Source organism: Heterodontus francisci, chromosome 5 (genome assembly GCF_036365525.1).
Source record: "Heterodontus francisci isolate sHetFra1 chromosome 5, sHetFra1.hap1, whole genome shotgun sequence".
NCBI classification, from domain to species: Eukaryota; Metazoa; Chordata; class Chondrichthyes; order Heterodontiformes; family Heterodontidae; genus Heterodontus; species Heterodontus francisci.
Window position 1 is genome coordinate 82,338,168 of NC_090375.1, and position 14,875 is coordinate 82,353,042.

The following is a 14,875-nucleotide window of genomic DNA, read 5'->3' on the forward strand; positions in this document are numbered from 1 at the left end:
CCTGTATAAGCCAGACCAGTTGCACCTGAACAGAGCTGGGCCCAGTGTCCTTGTAGGGCAATTTGCTAGAGCTATTGGGGAGGGTTTAAGCTAATTTTGCCAGGGTGTGGGAACCAGGAGATAAACTTAGAGAGGAAAAACAAGGTACACAGAGATTTGGGAGAGACAGATAGCACTAAAGTAGGAAATAGTAAGGTATTAGGTGGGGTCATTGTAAGAGGATATGTAATAGGTCTAAATTAGGTTTACTATGCATGTACATGAATGCACAGAGGGTGGTAAATAAAGTTGGTGAGCTGCAGGTGCAGATAGTCACATGGAAATATGATGTTGTGGAAGACCAGGCACAAAAAAGGGCAGGACTGGGTACTAAATATTCCTGGATACAAGGTGTTCAGGAAAGATAGGGAAGGAAGGAAAGGAGGATGGATAGCTGTATTGATTAAGAAGAAAACTATAGTGCTGGAGAGATGGGTCAAGAACAGAATCTATTTGGTTAGAGTAAAGAAACAATAGAGGTACCATTATACTACTGGGTGTATTCTATAGGCCCCCAACTAGTGGGAAAGATATAGAGGAACAAATTTGCAAGGAAATTGCAGAGAGGTACAAGAATTATAGAGTAATTATAATGGGGGACTTTAATTATCCTAAAATAGACTGGGATAGTAATAGTGTAAAGGGCAGAGAGGGGGTAGAGTTTCTAGAGTGTGTTCAGGAGAATTTTCTGCATCAGTATCCTCATCCAATGAAGATGGAGGCATTGCTGAATCTGGTTCTGGAGAATGAGGTGGGTAAAGTGAATCAAGTGTCAGTAGGGGAACAATTAGGTGGCAGTGGCCATAGCATCATCAAGTTTAGGTTAGCTATGGAAAAGGACAAGGAGCAATCCAGAGTAAAGATAATTAATTGGAGGAGGGCCAAATTCAATGAAGTGAGAATGGACCTGGCCCAGGTAAATTGGAATTAAAGATTGGCAGGCAAAACTGTAACTGAACAATTGACTGCCTTTAAAGAGCAGATAGTTTGGGTTACATTCAAGGTACATTCATACGAGGGGAAAGGTAGTGCAAACAGATCTGGAGCTCCCTGAATAATGAAAGAGATAGAGAGTAAGATGAAGCAGAAAAAGGGTGTATATGATAGATATCAGATGGATAATACAATTGAGAACCAGAGTGAATATGGAAGGTTGAGAGGGGAAGTGAAAAAGCAAATAAGAGAAGCAAAGAGACAGAGTATGAGAAGAGCCTGCAACTAACATAAAAAGGAAACTAAGAATATTCTATAAGCATATAAATAGTAAAAGGGTGGTGAAAGGAGGAGTGGGACCGATTAGGGATCTAAAAGGGGCATCGAGGAAGAGGCACAGCTGAGGTACTAAATGAGTATTTTACATCTGTCTTTACCAAGGAATAAGATTCTGCCAAGTCATTGTGAAAGAGGAGGCAGTTGAGACACTGAATGGGCTGAAATTTGACGGAGGAGGTATTAGATAGATTGGCTGTACTTAAAGTTGATAAGTCACCAGGACTGGATGAGATGTATCCAAGGATACTGAAAGAAGTAATGGTGGAAATTGTGGAGGCACTGGCCTCTTCCAATCCTCCTTAGATACAGGGGTGGTGCCAGAGGACTGGAAAATTGCAAATGTTACACCCTTGCGCAAGAACAAGCCTAGCGTCTACAGGCCAGTCAGTTTAACCTCAGTGGTGGGAAGGCTTTCAAAAACGATAATTCGGGACAAAATTAACAGTTACTTGGACAAATGTGAATTGATTAAAGAAAGCCAGCATGGATTTGTAATCGACAAATCATGTTTAAATAACCTGCTTGAGATTTCTGATGAGGTAACAGAGAGGGTTGATGAGGGTAATGTGGTTGATGTAGTGTACATGGGCTTCCCAAAAGGCATTTGATAAAGTGCCACTTAACAGTCTTGTCAGCAAAGTTAGAGCTCATGGAATAAAAGGGACAGTGGAAGTATATATGAAATTGGCTGAGTGACAGGAAACAGAGTAGTAGGAAAGTATATACTGGGGTTCCTCAGTATTAAGACCCCTTTTTTTCTTGATATATATTAATGACCTAGACCTGCGTGTACATAGCACAATTTCAACATTTGCAGATGACACAAAAATTGTGAACTGTGAGGAGGATAGTCATAAAAGTGATAAACTTCAAGAGGACGTAGACAGGCTGGTGGAATGGCGGACGAGTGGCAGAAGAAATCTAATGCAGAAAAATGTGAAGTGGTTCATTTTGGTAGGAAGAATGAGGAGATGCAATATAAATCAAGGATACAATTCTAAAGGGGGTATATGTGCACAAATCATTGAAGGTTGCAGGGCATGTTGAGAAAGTGACTAAAAAAGCATATGGGATTCTGGGCTTTATAAATAAGGGCATAGAGTACAAGAACAAGGAAGTTATGATAAACTTGTATAAAACACTGGTTTGGCTTCAACTGAAATATTGGATTCAGTTCTGGGCATCACACTTTAGGAAGGATGTGAAGGCATTAGAGAGGGCGCAGAAAAGATTCACAAGAATGGTTCCAGGGATGAGGAACTTCAGTTACGTGTCTAGATTGGAGAAGCTGGGGCTGCTGTCCTTTGGGGAGGGAAGATTAAGAGGAGATTTGATAGAGGTGTTCAAAATCATGAGGGGCCTGGTAAGGGTAGATAGGGAGAAGGTGTTCCCATTGGCAGAAGAATCCAGAACCAGGTGATTGGCAAAAAGAAGCAACAGCAACATGAGGAAAAATTTTTTATGCAGAGAGTGGTTAAGATCTGGAATGCACTGACTGTGAGTGCGATGAAGGCAGATTCAATCAAGGCCTTCAAAAGAGAATTGGATAATTACCTGAAAAGAAAAATTTGCAGGGCTATGGGGAAAAGGCGGGGGAGTGGGACTAGGTGAGTTGCTCTTGCAGAGAGCTGGCACTGACATGATAGGCTGAATGGCCTCCTTCTATGGATAGAGTGGATAGTCAGAAGCTTTTTCCCAGGGTGGAAGAGTCAGTTACTGGGGAACATAGGTTTAAGGTGCGAGGGGCAAAGTTTAGAGGGGTTGTGCGAGGCAAGTTCTTTACACAGAGAGTGCCTGGAACTTGCTGCCGGGGGAGGTGGTGGAAGCAGGTACGATAGCGACGTTTAAGAGGCATCTTGACAAATACATGAATAGGATGGGAATAGAGGGATACGGTCCCCGGAAGTGCAGAAGGTTTTAGTTTAGACAGGCATCAAGATCGGCGCAGGCTTGGAGGGCCGAATGGCCTGTTCCTGTTCTGTACTGTTCTTTGTTCTTTGTGCTGTAACCATTCTATGCTTCAATATAGCACCTTTTGCAATCTGAGGACATCACAAAGTGTTAGAGATCCAATGAAGTCCTTCTCTTGTAGTGCAGTCACTGGTGCAATGTAGGGAAACACTACAGCTAATTGCATACAGCAAGGTCCCACAAACAAGCAATGAAATAAACAACAAATTAAACTGTGTTAGAAGGGTTGGTTGAGGGGTAAATGTTGGACAGTTCACCAGGAGAACTCCCCTGTTCTTCTTTGAATAGTGCCATGGGATCTTTTACAACTGGACAAGATGTCAATTTAACAGGGCTGAATTTTACACAGGATTTTGAAGTCCTGCCGTTGGGGCCAAAAGTGGGTGGCGAACCACTCTGGCAGGCATTGGGACCCAGGGTCAGCATTCTGTTGGTGACGTCAAATTAATAGGCCGCCACTGGGGCTGTTGTCCAATTGAGGATGGCTGGCCCAATCAGAGAGCCGGTAGCTCAGCAGCCTAAGCAGCGCCACCGCTAGCGATGGCCAGTGCTGAGGCTGCTGCTCCAGGATGAGGATGCCTCAATGAGCATATGCACTCGAAGAGACAGTGTTATTTTGGGGAAGCTGGGGCCAGGCAGGCAGACTCCAGTGATCGGGAGGGTGAGGCTCAAGGAGCACTGGCAGTGCTGTTGCAGTGGGTGTGGTCATTGCCTCCTCTGTGGACTCTGGAGTGCCCATAAAGGAGGACCTCTCCCCAGCCCCAGGAGCATGCTGAAAGGCTGCCAGGGTTTACATGGCGGTCTCCCCACGTAGTGTCGGCCCCTCCCAAAGTGGGCAAAATGCTCACAGGGGTAGGAAGTGGCCATGAACTGGCACTTAAGTGACTTAATTGGCCATCCGATGAGTGGCTAAGTGCTGAGCTCCCTGCCGCTGGCAATGTGCCATGGTGGTGGGAGGATGTCGGGCTCCCCTCCCATCGTCTTCCCCCATATTACCAGCCCTCCCCCCTCCCAGCCCAAACCCAATAGGTCAGGAAATTTCAGCCTGCCATTTCATCTGAAAGACGACATCTCCAACAATGCAGTGGTCCATCAGTACCGCATTGAACTGTGTTATTATCCCCTTGAAGACCAGCATCAAACCAACAGAATCAAATCCACCAACTGACCCCAATTTAGGAAACTAAAAACCAAATGGACAAGAGTTCACTTTTATAAATTTTACTTTAAGAAACAAACCAAAACCAAAATAAATTAAACATGAACTAACAGTTAAATCACAATCGATATATATATATCTTAAAGGTTACACATTAATTAGATGCATCAAAGATAGCCCTTATGGATCCACTGAACAGTCTTATCAACGAGATGATGTCAGATGGTTCCACAATACAACAAAATCAAAATCTTCCTCAGTTCTGTTCTCCAGGATGCAGATATGGAAGTAATGAGGTCCCGTCGATAGCAAGTGACACAATCTTCCCTTTAATGGTTCAGTCTTGTCACCTCTTGAACAGTCTTAGCCTTGCCTACTACCATCCTGATGGCGTGATATCACGCACAACTTTCAGTCACCAAAGCCAGCTGCCGTAAGTCATTCACCAATGGTCAGCTGTTAGTCCATGATCCTTTGTCTGCAGTCAGACTGCTTCAACCAGCTGCTTTGTAGTCTGATTTTATTCCAAGCCACCTCTATAGAAGCCCAAAAACTTGTAGCTCTCAGCCTGTCTCTTTAGAACAGTCAGGCTGATTTTCCATCTACTGCAGAGTCACAAGAACACAAGAAATAGAAGCAGGCATAGACTATATGGCCCGTTGAGCCTGCTCTGCCATTCAATATGCTCATGGCTGATTTTAGGCTTCAACTCAACATTTCCGCCTGCTTTTCATATCCCTTGATTCCCTGGGAGACCAAAAATCTGTCTATCCCAGCCTTAATGTATTCAACAATGGAGCATCCACAACAACCTGGGGTAGAGAATTCCAGAGATTCATAACCATTTGAGTGAAGTAATTCTCCTCTTCTTCCTAAATAATCAGCCCCTTATCCTGAGACTGTGCCCCATGTTTTAGATATCCCGACCAGCAGAAACAATCTCTCAGTGTCTACCCTATCCAGCCCCTTCTGAATTTGGTATGTTTCAATGATATCGCCTCTCTTTCTTCTAAACACCAGAGAGTATTGGCACAATTTACTCAGCCTCACATAATAAAACAACCCACTCATCTCAGGGACCAATTTAGTGAACCTTCGTTCTACCGTCTGCAATGCAAGTATGTCCTTTCTTAAATGTGGAGATCAAAACTGCACACAGTATTCCAGATGTGGTCTCACCAAAACCCTGTACAATTGTAGCAAGATTTCTTTATTGCGGCACAGTGGCGCAGTGGTTAGCACTGCAGCCTCACAGCTCCAGCGACCCGGGTTCAATTCTGGGTACTGCCTGTGTGGAGTTTGCAAGTTCTCCCTGTGTCTGCGTGGGTTTTCTCCGGGTGCTCCGGTTTCCTCCCACAGCCAAAAGACTTGCAGGTTGATAGGTGAATTGGCTATTATAAATTGTCACTAGTATAGGTAGGTGGTAGGGGAACATAGGGACAGGTGAGGATGTGATAGGAATATGGGATTAGTGTAGGATTAGTATAAATGGGTGGTTAATGGTCGGCACGGACTCGGTGGGCCGAAGGGCCTGTTTCAGTGCTGTATCTCTAAAAAATCCTCTTGCAATAAAGGTCAACATGTCATTTGCCTTCCTAATTGCTTGATGTACCTGCATGCCAACATTCTGTTCTGCGTTCCTTGTATGAATACACCCAAATCTCTCTGAACATCAACACTTACAAGTTTCACACCTTTAAAAAATATTCTGCTTTTCTATTTTTACAACCAAAGTGAATAATTTCACACTTCCCTACATTATACTCCATCTGCCATCTTGTTGTCCATTTACTTAACCTGTCTATATCTCTTTGCAGCCTCTCTGTGTCCTCCCTACAGCTTACCGTTCCACTGACCTTTGTATCATCAGCAAACTTAGATACATTACTCTTTGTCTTGTCATGCTAGGCCCCCACCTGCCAAGAATAAGGCACATCAATTTTGTCATGAACATTGATGTTTATCTGTTTTTGGAGCAAAGAAATGACTTGTTAAACAGATCAGCCATGGCTGGAAAAAAACATTTACATACTAACAGACATTGAAGGTGAGGAAGAGCATTCCAAAGCCTGCTAAGGAGGATACCATCCACAAGGGCCAGGACTGGTTAGACCATCTGGTCACATGACTACCTGGCTGTTCCAGGGTTTTCCTTTGAACTGGCCACAGAGAGTTTGAAGGCAGAGTGTATGTTTGCTCCTAGACTGAGAAGATCTCTTCTGCCTGCTCCCATCTCTTTCTCACAGGCCTCTGCAGGCACATGAACCCCAAGAGAGAAAAGTCTCCTACAGCGACCAGGGTTTAAGAAGAATACTGGGCCTGTTAGCTTGCCAATCTTCTATCCATGCCAATACATTACCCCCTACACTATGAGCTTTTATTTTCTGCAATAACCTTTGATGTGGCAACTTATCAAATGCCTTCTGGAAATCTAAGTACAGTACATCCACCGGTTCCCCTTTATCCACAGCACATGTTACTTCTGCAAAGAACGCCAATAAATTGGTTAATCATGATTTCCCTTTCACAAAACTATGCTGACTCTGCCTGATTACCTTGAAGTTTTCTAAGTGTCCTGCTATAGTGTCTTTAATAATAGCTTCCAACATTTCCCCACGACAGATGTTAAGCAAACTGGCCTGTAGTTTTTTACTTTCTGTCTCCCTCCCTTTTTGAAAATTGGGTATTTTCCAAGCTAATCTAGGCTAACTTTGCCTATCTGAAAACTAATGGGAATAAAGGCTGACAAGTCCCCTGGACTCAATGGCCTGCATCCTAGGGTCTTAAAACAAATGGCTGCAGAGATAATGGATGCATTGGTTGTAATCTTCCAAAATTTCCTAGATTCTGGAAACGCCCCAGCAGATTGGAATGCTGCAAAGAGAACGCCTCTATTCAAGAAAGGAGGGAGACAGAAAGCAGGAAACTGTAGCCTAACATTAGCAAAATGCTGGAATCCATTAGTCAGGAAGTAGTAGCAGGACATTTAGAAAATCATAATACAATCAGGAAGATTCAAAATGGTTTTATGAAAGGAAATCATGTTTGACAAGTTTATTAGACTTTTTTGAGGTTGTGACAAGCAGGTTGGATAAAGGCAAACCAGTAGATGTAGTGTATTTGGATTTCCAAAAGACATTCGATAGGTGCCACATAAAAGGTTACTACACAAGAGAAGAGTTCATGGTGTTGGGGGTAATATATTAGTATGGATAGAGGATTGGCTAACTAACAGAAAACAGTGAGTTGGGATAAATGGGTCATCTTCAGGTTGGCAAACTGTAACTAGTGAAGTGCCACAGGAATCAGTGCTGGGGCTATATTAATGACTTGGATGAAGGGACCGAGGGTATTGTAGTCAAATTTGCAGATGGTACAAAGATAGGTAAGAAAGCAAGCTGTGAGGATACAAAAAACCTACAAAGGATTCTTTCTTTTGGGCCTCCTTATCTCGAGAGACAATGGATACGCGCCTGGAGGTGGTCAGTGGTTTGTGAAGCAGCGCCTGGAGTGGCTATAAAGGCCAATTCTGGAGTGACAGGCTCTTCCACAGGTGCTGCAGAGAAATTTGTTTGTTGGGGCTGTTGCACAGTTGGCTCTCCCCTTGCGCCTCTGTCTTTTTTCCTGCCAACTACTAAGTCTCTTCGACTCGCCACAATTTAGCCCTGTCTTTATGGCTGCCCGCCAGCTCTGGCGAATGCTGGCAACTGACTCCCACGACTTGTGGGAGTCAGTTATAGATAGGTTAATTGAGTGAGCAAAAATTTGGCAGATGGTGTATAATGTGGGAAAAAGTGAGGTTGTCCACTTTGGTGGGAAGACTAGAAAGGCAATTATTATTTAAATGGCGAGCGACTGCAGAATGCTGTGGTACAAAGGGATTTGGGTATCCTCATACAAGAATCACAAATAGTTAGCATGCAGGGACAACAAGTAATTGGAAAGGGAAATGGAATGTTGCCTTTATTGCAAGGGGAATGGAGTATACAAGTAGGGAAGTCTTGCTACAGCTGTACAGGGCATTGGGAGACCGCACCTAGAGTACTGTGTACAGTTTTGGTCTCCTTACTTAAGGAGGAATATAGTTACATTGGAAGAGGTTCAGAGAAGGTTCACTGGGCTGATTCCTGGGATGATGGGGTTGTTTTATAATGAAATATTGAGCAGATTGGGCCTATACTCATTGACATTTAGAAGAATTGGAGGTGATCTTATTGAAACATATCAGGTTCTGAGGGGGCTTGACAGGGTCAATGCTGAGAGGATGTTTTCCCCTCATAGGAGAACCTGGAATTAGGGGGCACAGTTTCAAAATAAGTGGTCTCCCATTTAAGACGGAGATGAGGAGGAATTTCTTCTCTCATAATTTTTAAAATTCTATTCCCCAGAGAGCAGTGGAGGCTGGTTCATTCAAGACTGAGTTACACAGATTTTTGATCCACATGGGATTTAAGGGGGGCAGGCAGGAAAGTGGAGTTAAGGCCACAATCAGATTAGCCGTCATCTTCTTGAATGGCGGAGCAGGCTCGAGAGGCCAAATGATCTTCGGTGGGGCGGCAGTACTGATTGGAGAAGACATTGTAGTGTTGGAAAGAGTGGATGTCCTTGAGGGGTCAAGGACAGTATGTATTTGGTCAGAGTTGAGAAGCAAAAAGGGGATGATCACGCGACTGGGGGTATTCTATAGGCCTCCAAATAGTGAGAGAGAGATAGAGGAATAAATCTGCAGAGAATTCACACAGATGTGCAAGAACTATGGAGTGATGATAATGGGGGTCTTTAATTACCCAAATACCGATTGGGATAATGTTAAAGGTTAAGGAGGGGGAAGAACTTCAGAAAAGTATTAAGGAGAACTTCCTTGACCATTATGTTCTTGGTCCAGCTAGGAAGGAGGCATTGCTGGATCTGGTGCTGGGGAATGAGGTGGGCCAAGTGGACCAAGTGTCTGTGGGGGTACCCTCGGGGAAGAGTGATCATCGTATCATAAGATTTAGATTAGCAATGGCGAGGAGCAAAGAACAATCTAAAGTAGAACTTATAAATTGAAGAGGACTAAATTCAATGGGATAGGGGGAGATCTAGCCAGGGTAAGTTGGAACCAAAGACTGACAGGACAAACTGTAGTGGAACAATGCGTGATCTTTAAGGAAGAGATACTTCAGGTACAGGCTTTGTACATTCCAAAAAGGAGAAAGGTAATGGAACCAAAGCCAGGGTTTCTTGGATGATGAGGGAGATGGAGAATATGATGAAACAAAAAAAGAGAGTGCATGATCCATATCAGGTGAATTCTTCAAGCGAGTACCAGGCCAAATACAATAAGTTTAGAAGGGAAGAGAAGAGGATAAGAAGATGGGCAAAGAGAGAATATGAGAATAGAATGGCAATTAACATAAAAGAAAACCCAAAACTCTTCTACCAGCATGTAAATAGTCATTGGGTAGTAAGAGGTGGGGTGGGGCATATTAGGGCCAAAGAGGGTAATAGATGCTTAGAGACATAAGGCAAGGCTAGAATACTCAAGAGTACTTTGTATTGGTGTTTACTAAGAGGATGCTGACAAAATATTGATCAAAGTGGAGATGATAGAGGTAATTGATGAGGTCAAAATTGCAAGGCAGGATGTACTGGAAAGGCTGGTTATGCTTAGAGTGGATGAGTCGCCTGGTCCAGATGGCTTGCATCCCAGATTGCTAACAGTGTAGGGGTGCAGATAATGGAAGGGCTTGCCATTATCTCCAATCTTTCATAGGTACTGAGGTGGTGCCAGAGGATTGGAAAGTGGCAAATATGACACTTGCTCAAGAAACAGTGTAAGGATAATCCTAGTAACTACAGGCTGGTCTGCTGAACACCAGTTGTGGGTAAGGTTTTAGGAACAATAATCAGGAACAAAATTAACACACACTTGGAGATGTTTGAGTTAATTAAGGAGAGCCAGCATGGATTTGTAAAAGGCAGATTGTATTTGACTAATCTAATAAAATTTCTTGATGAAGTAACAGAGGTTGATGAAGGGAATGCAGTGGATGTTATCAATATGTATTTTAAGAAAGCCTTTGACAAAGTACCACATAAAAGGCTGTTTAACAAAACTGAAGCTCATGGAATAGGAGGGTCAGTGTCAGCTTGGATAAAAAAATTGGCTCAAGGACAGAAAACAGCAAGTTCTGGTAAAAGTTCTGTTTTTTCAGACTGGAGGATGTTAGACAGTGGTGTTCACCAAAAATCAGTGCTAGGACCACTGCTTTTTCTGATAAACAAATGACTTGGTCATTGAAATACAGAGTCAAATTTCAAAATGTGCGAATGATAACAAACTTGGAGGTGTGACAAACAGTGAGGATGATACCAATCAACTGTAATAGGACATAGATAGGCCAGCAGAATGGGCAGACAAGTGACAGATGGAATTTAATACAGAGAAGTGTGAAGTGATGCATTTTGGCAGAAGGGACAGGGAGAGACAATATAGACTTAAAGGCACAGTTCTAAAGAGTGTGCAGCGGCAGAGGGACCTGGGTTCATGTGCATAGATCTTTGAAGGTGGCAGGACGTATTGAGACTAGTTAGCAAAGTATATGGGATCTTGGACTTCATAAATAGAGGTAGAGTACAAAAGCAGTGAAATTATGCCGAACCTTTATAAAACTCAGTTTAGACCACAATTAGTAAATTGCGTCCAGTACTGGTCACCACACTTGAGGAAGGATGTGAGGGTCCTTGAGAGGGTGCAGAGGAGATTTACCTGAGGAATTTTAACTGCAAGGTTAGAATGGAGAATTTGGGTCATTCTCCTTGAATCAAATGAGATTGAGGGGAGATTTGATAGAAGTGTACAAGATTATGACAAGTTTAAAAAAGGTAAACAAAGAATAACTGTTCCCATTAGCTGATGGTACAAGGATTAGGGGACACAGATGTAAGGTGCTCGGCAAGAGATGCAATGTGAGGAAGAAGCTTTTTACACAGCGAGTGGTAATGACCTGGAAAAAGCTGCCTACGAGGGTGGTGGACATGGAGACGATGAATGATGTCAAAAAGAAATTGGATGGACACCTAAGGGAAATATGTTTGAAGGGCTACAGGGATAGGGCAGGGGAATGGGACTGATTGAATTGCACTACAGAGAGCCAGCATGGACTCGATGGGCCGAATGGCTTCCTTCTGTGTCATAATGACTCTATGTATGTCACGCTCAAACTCAATGTGAAATTCTATTATATTATGATTCCTTCTCCCCGGAGGATCTCTTACTGTGAGATTACTAATAGCCTCTTCCCTGCTTGATTCCATGATATATTGTTCTAGGAATAGCCTGGAATGCATTCTATAAACTTGCCCTCCGAACTATTTTCTGCCAAATTGATTTTCTAGTCTATATGAAGATTAAAGTCCCCACAATTATTGAATTGCCTTTGTCACAAACTCCTCTTATTTCCTGGTTAATACTCTGTGAAACACTATAGCTACTGTTGGGATGCCTATAAACTACTCCCACCTGTGTTTTCCGCCCTTTGTTATTGCTTATTTCCACATGTAGTGATTCTACTTCATGATCTTCCAAGCAAGATCCTTCTTCACTACTGTCCTTGTGTCATAAAACAAAGAACAAAGAACAAAGAAAATTACAGCACAGGAACAGGCCCTTCGGCCCTCCAAGCCTACGCCGATCCAAATCCTCTATCTAAACCTGTCGCCTATTTTCTAAGGGTCTGTATCTCTTTACTTCCTGCCCATTCATGTATCTGTCTAGATACATCTTAAAAGACGCTATTGTGCCCGCGTCTACCACCTCCGCTGGCAAAGCGTTCCATGCACCCACCACCCTCTGCGTAAAGAAATTTCCACGCATATCCCCCCTAAACTTTTCCCCTTTCACTTTGAACTCGTGTCCCCTTTTAATTGAATCCCCCACTCTGGGAAAAAGCTTCTTGCTATCCACTCTGTCTATACCTCTCATGATTTTGTACACCTCAATCAGGTCCCCGCTCAACCTCCGTCTTTCTAATGAAAATAATCCTAATCTACTCAACCTCTCTTCATAGCTAGTGCCCTCCATACCAGGCAACATCCTGGTGAATCTCCTCTGCACCCTCTCCAAAGCATCCACATCCTTTTGGTAATGTGGCGACCAGAACTGCACGCAGTATTCCAAATGTGGCCGAACCAAAGTCCTATACAACTGTAACATGACCTGCCAACTCTTGTACTCAATACCCCGTCCGATGAAGGAAAGCATGCCGTATGCCTTCTTGACCACTCTATTGACCTGCGTTGCCACCTTCAGGGAACAATGGACCTGAACACCCAAATCTCTCTGTACATCAATTTTCCCCAGGACTTTTCCATTTACTGTATAGTTCACTCTTGAATTGGATCTTCCAAAATGCATCACCTCGCATTTGCCCTGATTGAACTCTATCTGCCATTTCTCTGCCCAACTCTCCAGTCTATCTATATTCTGCTGTATTCTCTGACAGTCCCCTTCAGTATCTGCTACTCCACCAATCTTCGTGTCGTCTGCAAACTTGCTAATCAGACCACCTATACTTTCCTCCATCCTTTATTAGCAGAGCTACCCGTGCCCCTCCCGTTCCATTTTGTTTGCCTTTTTGAGACACCAAGTACCCTGTAATATTTATTTCCCAACCTTGGTCACCATCCAACCACGTCCCTGTAATGGCTATTGGATCAAATCCATTTATTTATATTTGTGCCATTAATTCATCTATCTAGTTGTGAATATTTTGTGCATTCGGATAAAACACCTTTAATTGACTTTATTCACTGATGCACAGCAAAACCTTTTGCTTCTTCCTGTCACAATCTGCCTCTTTAGCCAAATTGCTGCACTGCTCTATGACCTTGACTTTTCTCTTTAGTTATAAATTTCCCCTCACCTGAACCCTCCCCCCACCCCCCCATCTTTTTAGTTTTAAGCCCTAGTTATTTGATTCACATGGCTTCTGTTTAAGTGGAGTCCGTCCTGATGGAACAGCATCATCTTTTCCTAGTACTGCTGTCAGTAGACCATGAGTTGAAACCCGTCTCCCACATCACTCTTTGAGCCACGCATTCAACTCTCTAATCTGTTTGAACCCATGCCAATTTGTGTGCAGTTCATGTAGTAATCCAGAGACTAGCGTCAAGGCTCTGCTTGTTAATTTTGACCCGAGCTTCTCAAAGCCCCTCAGCAGAATCTCATTCCTTGTTCTACCTATTTCATTGGCTCCAACATAGACCACGAGAATTGGATCTTACAGGTAATACATTCTTCAGAACTTCCCAGTTGCAGCTGTAGAGAACAGCATCTATTCCCTTGACTACACTGTCCCCTACAACTACATTTGTTTTCACTCTCCTCATTTAAACGGCCCTCTGTACCATGATCATTTTCTCATCCACCCAGGCAGCAGAACCTCATACCTGTTGGATAAGGGCAAAGGTTAAGGCTCCTCCAGCACTGCTTCTGAGATCTCCTTACCTACCTGACTCACTCATACTTTCCTGTCCCTGACCACTAACCAGACCTGTATTATTTACGAACCTAAGGAGTGTGAATGTCTCCTGGATCAAAGTGTCTAGGTAACTCTCCCCCTCCCTGATGCTCCGCAATGTCTGAACTTCAGATTCCATCGCAACAGTTCTGAGCCAATGTTCCTCGATATACAGATATTTACTGGACATATAGTTGTCAACTACAATGAATGGAAGAAACACTAATATAACAATTAATATATTTGTAAAAATCATAGGCTGACACTCAAAAGGTTACAGAAGAATGGGCAAACATGGCCTTTCTGCAGGAAACCTACCTTGCACCCTTATAACATGCAAAACTCAGATGGCTGGGTAAGTCAAACATGGGTGGCCTTGTTCCAGTCCTACTAAGGTCCCCTTCCTCACCTCTTCTTCCAGTACATTGATGACTTAATTGGTGCTGCTTCCTACTCTCGCTCTGAACTGGAAAATTTCATTAACTTTGTTTCCAATTTCCACCCTTCCCTTCCTCGACTTCTGTCTCCATTTCTGGGAATAGATTATCAACCAATATTCATTCGAAGCCCAAGGACTCCCACAGTTACCTGGACTACACTTCATCACACTCCAGTTCTTGCAACGACTTGATTCCATTCTCTCAGTTTCTCCATCTCTATTGCATCTGTTTGAACAACTCAACTTTCATACTGGTGCTTTTGATATGTCTTCATTTTTTCTCAACAACAGATGTTCCCCTCACTGTGGTTGACAGGGCCCTCAACCATGTCCGACCTATTCCATGCACTTCTGCTCTCACCCCTTTCCCTCTCTCCTAGAACCTTGTCCTCACCTACCACCCCACCAGCCGCCATATTCAACAAATCATTCAATGCTATTTCTGTCACCTCCAGCATGATGGCACCAAAGACATCTTCCCCTCCCTTCCCC